The sequence below is a fragment of the Aotus nancymaae genome, unplaced genomic scaffold (assembly GCF_030222135.1).
Source record: "Aotus nancymaae isolate 86718 unplaced genomic scaffold, 86718_ANA_hifiasm-v0.15.2.pri h1tg000033l, whole genome shotgun sequence".
NCBI classification, from domain to species: domain Eukaryota; kingdom Metazoa; phylum Chordata; class Mammalia; order Primates; family Aotidae; genus Aotus; species Aotus nancymaae.
Window position 1 is genome coordinate 57429272 of NW_026988447.1, and position 9396 is coordinate 57438667.

Consider the following 9396-nt stretch of genomic DNA (forward strand, 5'->3'; position numbering starts at 1 on the left):
TAATTTTTTGTATTTTTAGTAGAGACAGGGTTTCACCATGTTGGCCAGGCTGGTCTCGAACTCCTGACATCAAGTGATCCACCTGCCCTGGCCTCCCAAAGTACTGGGATTACAGGCATGAGCCACTGCGCCTAGCCAGGAATTAAGCTTCTTACATCACAGATTTTTCTTTTGTTCACTGCTGTGCCCGTCATCTAGAATGGCTCTCATAATCACTCCATGCATGGATGAAGGTGGGTTTCCACTGCCCATAGTGTTGAGCGTGTGGATTTTTTTTCCTTTTTTTCTTTTCTTTCCATTTCTCTTCTCTTTTGCTATCACATATATCACTGCAATGAATAACTTATCCCAAACTATTTTTCATCTGATTATCTCCCATAGTTAGTATCTCAGAGTAGAATTTATTGGGTTAAATGACATAAATGTCTAATTTTTTAAATTTGGGGATGATTTTGAGTTACAGAAAAATTGCAAAAATCGTCTGTAGTTCTCATATTTCCTTCACCCAACCTCTACTAATTTTGACGTCTTACGTAACCATGGTTCATTTGTCAAAACTAAGAAATTAACTTTGGTATAATACTATTAACTAAACTACAGACTTTATTTGAATTCACCAGTTTTTCCACTGAAATCAGTATTTTGTTCCAGGATTCAATCTAGGATACCACTCTGCATTTAGGAATAATTAAAATCTTGGTTTTCAATTCTTAAATTTTAATAATTAAGATTAAAATTCTTAAATTTTAATAATAATTAAAATTTAATAATTCTTAAATTTTCTCCAGATATGTGGTTCCAGTCTGTATTACCAACAGAAATGTATGAATGCTTCTCCTTTATCAATACTTAGTATTTCCCTTTTTCAAAAATAGCTGTAAAATTCAATAGTTAAAAATAATATCTCACTGTAGTAGTTCCATTATGATGAGTTTGAAAAGTGTTTTATACTATTGGCTATTTGTAGTCTTAAAAAATTGTGGCCAGGCATGGTGGCTGATGCCTATAATCCCAGCACTTTGTGGGGCTGAGGCGGGTGCATCACTTGAGGCCAGAAGTTCAAGACCAGCCTGGCCAACAGGGCGAAACCTCATGTCTACTAAAAATACAAAAATTAGCTGAGGATTGTGGCACACACCTGTAATCCCAGCTACTTGGGAGGCTGAGGCATGAGAATCACTTGAACCCGGTAGTTGCAGTGAACTGAGTTTGAGCCACTGCACTCCAGCCTGGGTGACAGAATCAGACTGTCTCAAAAAAAATTTAAAAAGCACTAAAGAAAAAAATTTGTATTTCAAAAGTTAACTCAAGATGGATTAAAGACTTAAATGTAAAACCCCAATCTATAAAACCCTAGAAGAAAACCTAGGCAATACCATTCAGGAGTGAGGCATGGGCAAAGATTTCATGATGAAGATTCCAAAAGCAATTGCAACAAAAGCAAAAATGGATAAATGGGATCTAATTAAACTAAAGAGCTTCTGCACAGCAGAAGAAACTATCATCAACAGAGTAAACAGACAGTCTACAGAATGGGAGAAAAATTTTGCAAACTATACATCCAACAAAGGTCTAATATCAAAAGTCTATAAGGAACTGAAATTTATAAGAAAAAACAAACAACCCCATTAAAAAGTGGGCAAAGGATATGAAGAGATACTTCTCAAAAGAAGGCATACATGTGGCCAACAAGAATATGAAAAAAAAAATCTCAATATCACTGATCTTTTGAGAAATGTAAATCAAAACCACAGTGAGAAACCATTTCACACCAGTCAAATTGGCTATCATGAAAATAAAAAAATAACAAGTGCTGGTGAGGTTTGGAGAAAAAAGGAATGCTTATCCATTGTTGATGGGAGTGTAAATTAGTTCAACCATTGTAGAAGATAGAGTGATTCCTCAAAGACCTAAATACAGAAATACCCTTGGAGCCAGCGATCCATTACTGGGTATCTTCCCAAAGAAATACAAATCATTCTATTTTAAAGACACATGCAAACATATGTTCATTGCAGTACTATTCACAATAGCAAAAACATGGAATCATTCTAAATACTTATCAATGATAGACTGGGTAAAGAAAATGTGGTACATATACATCATGGAATACTATGCAGCCATAAGAAAGAATGAGATCATATCCTTCACAGGGATGTGGATGGAGCTAGAGGCCATTATCCTTAGCAAACTAATGCAGGAACAGAAAACCAAATACCTCATGCTCTCACTTATAAGTGAGAGCAAAATGAAGGGGAACACATGGACACATAGAGGGGAACAACACACACTGGGGCCTATTGCAGGATAGAGGGTGGGAGGAGGGAGAGGATCAGGAAAAAATCACTAATGGGTACTAAGTTTAATACCTGGGTAATGAAACAATCTGTACAACAAACCCCCACTGAAGTGGCCACATTGTCTGGGGTATATACCCTGGGGTAGGTGGTCACACACCAGGAAAATGTTACACATGGACATACACGAGGAGTTTAGGAATGTAGAGGTTTAATAGGCAGAAGAGAAGAGAAAGAGAAACAGCTTTCTCTATAGAGAGAGTGGGGTCCCAAGTGGAAAGGACCTGAAGACAGCACCAAATTTTATAGTCACGTTTGAGGTGGTTGTGTCTGGTTTCCACAGTGTTCACAGATTGGTTCCATTAGGTGTGACATTTACATAGCAGAGGACATTTACATAGCAGATTTTGTATAATCTTATTATGCAAATGGGCTTTTCAGTTGATCTGAGCCATCTTGTCTGCTTCTTACTGTACGTGTGGCTGGCAGAAAAGGGAAGATGAAGCCCCCATCTTAAACATGTCTAACCCCTAGTTCCTGCCAGCATTCACCTGTGCAGACTCCCAGCTTGCTTGTCTCTGTCTGCAGCTGGACTTTACAGGCTGCTCTTTGTTAGACAATGATTTGGGGCTGCTTTTCATTAAAGAGAAAAGCTTTACTGAGGACTTTTTGTACCCTCACTATCTGTCTAGGTGATTTCTTAACTCCTGTATCACCATGACACAAGTTATTCCATGTAATAAATCTGCACACGTATCCCTGAACTTAAAAGTTTAACGAAAAATTTTGTATCTTTTGCCTATTTTTAAAATTAGGGTCTTCTACTACTGAATTATAGCACAGTTCAGTAGTAGAAATACTATGCTATAGTATATGAAAATTCTAAAGATACTATATATTATAGTATATATGGATTTATAAGCACGGACTTAAAAGCACTTTATATATTATAGATGTAGAATTTTTGCCAAGACTGATACAAATTTTTTTTTCATGATTCACCAGCTGTTTTTTCAAATAGAAGAGTTTTCTATTGTTATGTCATTAAGTATATTGTTTTAGTTTTCTGATTCTATTACTTTTTTTAAGAATTGGGGTTTTTCTTTGTTTTTTTAACAGCCTTATTGAAGAACATCGACAGATAAAAATTGTGCATATTCAAGATATACAACTTGATATGCATTGTGAAATGGTCTCCACAATCAAGCCAATTAACATATCTATCACCTCACAAAGTTACCATTTTCTTTTATTACTATCATTTTTTGCGGTAAAAGCATTTAAGATCTTCTTCAAAAATTTCAAGTAAAGAATATTGTTAACCATAGCCACCAGGCTGTACATTAGATCTGTAGAATGTATTCATCCTGCATGATGAAACTTTTTATTCTTTGACCAACATTACCCTGTTTCCCCCTCCCGACTGCCCTTGGCAACCACCATTCTTTATTATTCTCTGAGTTCGACTATTTTAGATTTCACACATCAGTAAGATCAAGCAGTATTTGTCTTTCTATGTCTACTTTATTTCATTTAGCATATCCTCCAGGTTCATCCATTTTTTTTCAAATATTTGTTCATCCAACAAATATTTGCTATTTGTTGTTGCAAATAGCAAAATTTCTTTCTTTTCTGAGGCTGAATAAGATTCCATTTTGTGTGTGTGTGTGTGTGTGTGTGTGTATACACCATATTTTCTTTTATTCATTCATCCATCGGTGGATACTTACAATGTTTTCATATCTTGGCTATTGTGAATAATGCTGCAGTGAACACAGAAGTACAAATAAATCTTCAAGGTCTTAATCCTCATTTCCATTTCTGTGGGTATATCCCAGAAGACGGATTGCTAGATCAGATGGTAGTTCTATTTTTTATTTTTTTGAGGAGTCTATACTGTTTTTGATAATGGCTGTACCAATATACATTCTCATGAACACTGTACAAGAGTTCCCTTCCTCCTACTTCTTTATCAACATTTTTAATCTCTTGTCTTTTTGATAATAGTCATCCTAATAGGTATGAGATGATGCTTCATTGTGTTTTTGATCTGCATTTCCCTAATGATTAGTGATGATGAGCACCTTTACATATACTTGTTGGCCATTTGCATGTCTTCTTTTTAGAAATGCCTATTTAGGTACTTTGCCCGTTTTATAATTGGATTATTTGTTTCTGCTATTGACTTGTGTGAGTTCCTTATATATTTTGCATATTAACCCGTTATAAGATATAGTTTGCAAATATTTTCTCCCATTCCATAGGTTGCTTTTTCATTTTGTGATTTTTTTCTTTACTGTGCAGCAGCTTTTGAATCCGATGTGCTTCCACTTGTCTATTTTTGCTTTTGTTGCCTGTGCTCTTGGTTTCTTATTCAAACATATTATGGCCAAGACAAATGTCAAAAAGCTTTTTCTCTATGCTTTCTTTTAGTAGTTTTACAGCTCTGAGTCCTATGTTTAAGTTATTAACCCATTTTGAGTTTATTTATTTTTATTGTACTTTGAGTTCTGGGGTACATGTGCAGATCTTGCAAGATTGCTCCATAGGTATACACGTGGCATGGTGGTTTGCTGTCTCCATCCCCCCATCACCTAAATCAGACATTTCTCCCAGTGTTATCCCTCCTGAACCTCCCCACCCCCTGCTGTCTCTCCCCTAGCCCCCTGACCCCCAACAGACCCCAGTGTATGATGTACCCCTCCCTGTGCCCATGTGTTCTCATTGTTCATCACCCACCTATGAGTGAGAACATGCAGTGTTTGGTTTTCTGAGTTTGTTTTTGTATGTGATATAAGATAAGGGTCTAATTTTATTCTTTTGCCTGTGAATATCCAGTTTTCTCAACATTAGTTATTGAAGAGAGTATCCTTTCACCATTGTGTGCTCTTGGCGCTCTTGTGAAGATTAATTGACTGTAAATGCATGGATTTATTTCTGGGCTCTCTATTCTGTTCCATTAATCTGTATGTCTGTTTTTATGCCAGTACCATCTCATTTAGATTATTGTAGCTTTGAAATATCTTTTGAAATCAGGAAGTGTGATGTCTCCAGCTTTATTGTTCTTTCTCAAGATTGCTTTCACCATGGGCAACATGGCAAAACTCCATCTCTACATACACACAAAAATATACAAAAATTAGCTGGTTGTGGTAATGTGCATCTGTAGTCTCAGCTATTCAGGGGGGTGTGGCAGAAGGATCACTTGAGCCTCAAGGGTCAAGGCTGGAGTGAGCCATGATTGCACTACTGCACTCCAACCTGGGTGACAGAGCAAGACCCTGTCTTAAAAAAAAAAAAAAAAAAAGCCCAAACAAACAAGATTGTTTTGGCTATTTAAGTTTCATATGAATTTTAGAATTGTTTTCTCAATATGTGTGTAGGGAGTGCCATTTGAAATTTGTTAGGATCGCCTTGAATCTGTAGATCATTTTGGGTAGTATAGACAGTTTCATTATATTCCTCTAATTCACAAACATGAGATATCCTTCCATATATCTAATCATCTTTAATTTCCTTCATCAGTATTTTGTAATTTTGAGTGTACAAGTCTTTCTGCTCTTTGGTTAAGTTTATTCCTATGTATTTTATTATTTTTGTTGCTATCATAAATGGGAATGTTTGCTTATTTCCTTTTGGGATATTTTATTGTTAGTGTATAAAAACACTGCTGAATTTTGTATGTTGATTTTATACCCTGCAGCTTTATTGAATTTGTTGATTAGTTCTAGCAGATTTTTTATTGAGTCTTTAGAGTTTTCTACATGTGTAAGTAATCTTTTTTTTGTTTGTTTGTTTGTTTTGAGACAGGTTTCACTCTGTCACTCAGGCTGGAGTGCAGTGGCACAATCTCCACTCAGTGCAACCTCTGCCTCCAGGGTTCAAGCAATTCTCTTGCCTCAGCCTCCCTAGTAGCTGGGATTACAGGCGCCCGCCACCATACCTGGCTAGTTTTCATATTTTTAGTAGAGACAGGTTTCAGCATGTTGGCCAGGCTGGTCTCGAACTCCTGACCTCAAGTGATCCACCCACCTCAGCCTCCCAAAGTGCTGGAATTACAGGCGTGAGTCACTGTGCCTGGCCATGTGTAAATAATCTTGTCATTTGCAGAGATAATTTTGCTCCTTTCTCTTCAACTTGGATGCCTTTTCTTTCTTCTGTCTAGTTGTTTTGGTTAGGCTTTCCAGTATCATGTTGATAATAGTGATAAGAGTGGGCATCCCTTCCTTGTATCAGATCTTAGAGGAAAAGCTTTCAATTTTTCTCCATTGACTATGAAGTTAGCTGTTACCTTTACATATATGGCTTTTACTGTGTTGAGGTATGTTCTTTCTATACCTATATGTTGAAAGTGTTTTTTTTTTTAATCATGAAAGGATGTCAAATTGTGTCAAATGCTTTTTCTGTTATCTATTAAGACGATCATGTGGTTTTTACCCGTCATTCTCTTAATGTAGTATATATGGCATTAATTGATTTGCATATGCTGAACCATTCTTGCATTCTAGAGATAAATCCCACCTGTTCATGGTGTATGATCTTTTTAATATGCTGTTGAATTTGATTTGCTGGTATTACGTTGAGGATTTTCGTGGCTATGTTCATCAGTGGTATTGGCCTATGGTTTTCTTTTCTTGTGGTATTTTTGTCTGGCTTTCATATTAGGGTGATGCTGAGCTCTAAAGTGAGTATGAAAGTGTTCCCTATTCTTCTGTTTTTTAAAGAGTCTAAGAGGGATTGGTATTAGTTCTTCTTGGAATATTTGTTAGAAAAAGCCATGGTCTTGGGCTTTTCTTTGTTAGGAGGTATTTGATTACCGATTCAATGTTATTTCCTTTCAGATTTTTATTTCTTCTTGATTTAGTTTGGGTAGGTTGTATGTTACTAGGGATTTTCTGTTTCTTCTAGATTATCCAATTTGTTGGTGTATAATTGTTCGTAACTTGTCCCTTATAACCTTTTAATTTCTGAGTCATCCGTTGTAATGTCTTCTTCCTTATTTGTCTTTTTTTCTTAGTTTAGCTGAGGATTTGTTGATTTTATCTTTCCAAAAAATCAGCTCATGGTTTTTAAAATTTTTTTCTATTGCATTTCTATTTGCTATTTATTTCTGCTCTAATCTTTACTATTTCCTTTTCTCTGCTAACTTTGAGCTTAGTTTGGTTTGTTCCCCCTAGTCTCCTAAGGTATAAATTCTTTCTCCTAAGGTATAAGCTCTTTCTCCTTTAATGTATCCATTTATCACTATAAATCTGTCTGTAACATAGCTTTTACTGCATCCCATACATGTTAGTTTGTTGTATTTAGATTTTTATTTGTTCCAAGATATTTCTTGAATTTCCCTTTCATTTCTTCTTTGACCCAAGCTTTATTAGAGTGTTGTTTTCCCATATTTGTAATTTTTTTCATTTTCTTACTGTTCTTGATTTCTAGTTTCATTCCATTGTGGTTAGAAAAGATATTTGGTATGATTTCCTTATTTTTTACATGTTAATACTTGTTTTGTTACTTAATATATGATCTATCCTGGAGAATGTTTTGTTTGCACTTGAGAAGAATGTATATTTTTCTGTTGGATGAAAAGTTATATATTTGTCTGTTAGGTCCATGTTGCCCATAGTGTTGTTCAAGCTGTTTTTTTTTAATTGATTTTCTGCCCAGATGTCCTATCCATTATTGAAAGCAGGGTGTTGAAGTCTCCTACTGTTATTGTATTACTGCATTTCTCTCTTTAGATAGATCAATATTTGCTTATCTAGGTACTCTGATGTTGGGTATGTATTTATAATTGTATCTTCTTGTTCAGTTGGCCCTTTTATCATTATATAATGATCATTTTGTCTCTAGTTGCAGTTTTTTACCTATAGTCTATTTTGTCTGGCATCAGTATAGCCATCCTTGCTTTCTTTTGGTTAAAATATGCATGGAATATCTTTTTCTATTGCTTTACTTTCAGCTTATGTGTGTCTTTAAATCTGAAGTGAGTCTCTTGTAGACAACATACAGTTGGATCTTGTTTTTAAATCCATTCAGTTATTCTATGTCTTTTGATTGGGGAGGTTAGTCTATTTGCATTTAAAGTAATTATCAATAGGTAAAGACTTACTTATTGCCAGTTTGGTAATTGTTTCTGGTCTGTTTTGTTGCTCTGTATTCACTTCTCCTCTCTGTCTTCCCTTGTGATTTGATTATGTCTTGGGCTTGCATAAAGCATCTTATAGTTAAAACTATCTATTTCAAGCTGATACTAACTTCAGTCTCATGCAAAAATGCTATTCCCCCCAACCTTTTAGTTCTTGAAGTCAATGTTTAATTCTCTTTATAGTGTGTATCCATTAACAATTTTTCATGGTTATAATTATTCTTAACATTTTTGTCTTTTAGCTTTTATATTAGGGTAAAAAGTAATTTATATACTACTATAGTGTTACATTATTCTATATTTGGTTGTATATTTACTTTTACCAGTGAGATTTATACTTTCATGTTGCTATTTAACGTATTGTCATTTCAATTTGAAGAATTTTCTTAAGCATTTCTTATAAGGTAAGTCTAGCAGTAACAGATTCCCTGAGTTTCATTTGTCTGGGAATGACTTTCTCTTTCCTTATTTTTAAAGGCTATTTTTCCCAAATACAGCATTCTTGTTTGGTAGTTTTTTTCTTTTAGAATTTTGAATACATCATCCTATTCTATCCTTGGCTGCAAAAAGATTCTGCTGAGCAATCCACTGAGAGTCTTATGGATAATTAGCCTTATCCCTTAACAAAAACTGATGATTTGATCCTCATACAAAGGGAAGAACTGATAAGAATATGAGATATCTTAGGCAGGCATGGTAGCATGTGCCTGTTGTCCTAGCTACTTAGGAGGCTGAGGTGGGAGGATCACTTGAGCCTAACAGTGACCTGTGATCATGGCACTGCACCCTAGCCTGGGCAACAGAGCAAGACCCTGTCTCAAAAAAATAAATAAAAGAATATAAACGAATATAATTTCAATCATTATAATAGCTTAATAAGAGTAACCACTTAGCTAATAAAACCAAATTATTTTCTAATGAACAAATACCCTACTTAAATGAACTTGATTTCTAAAA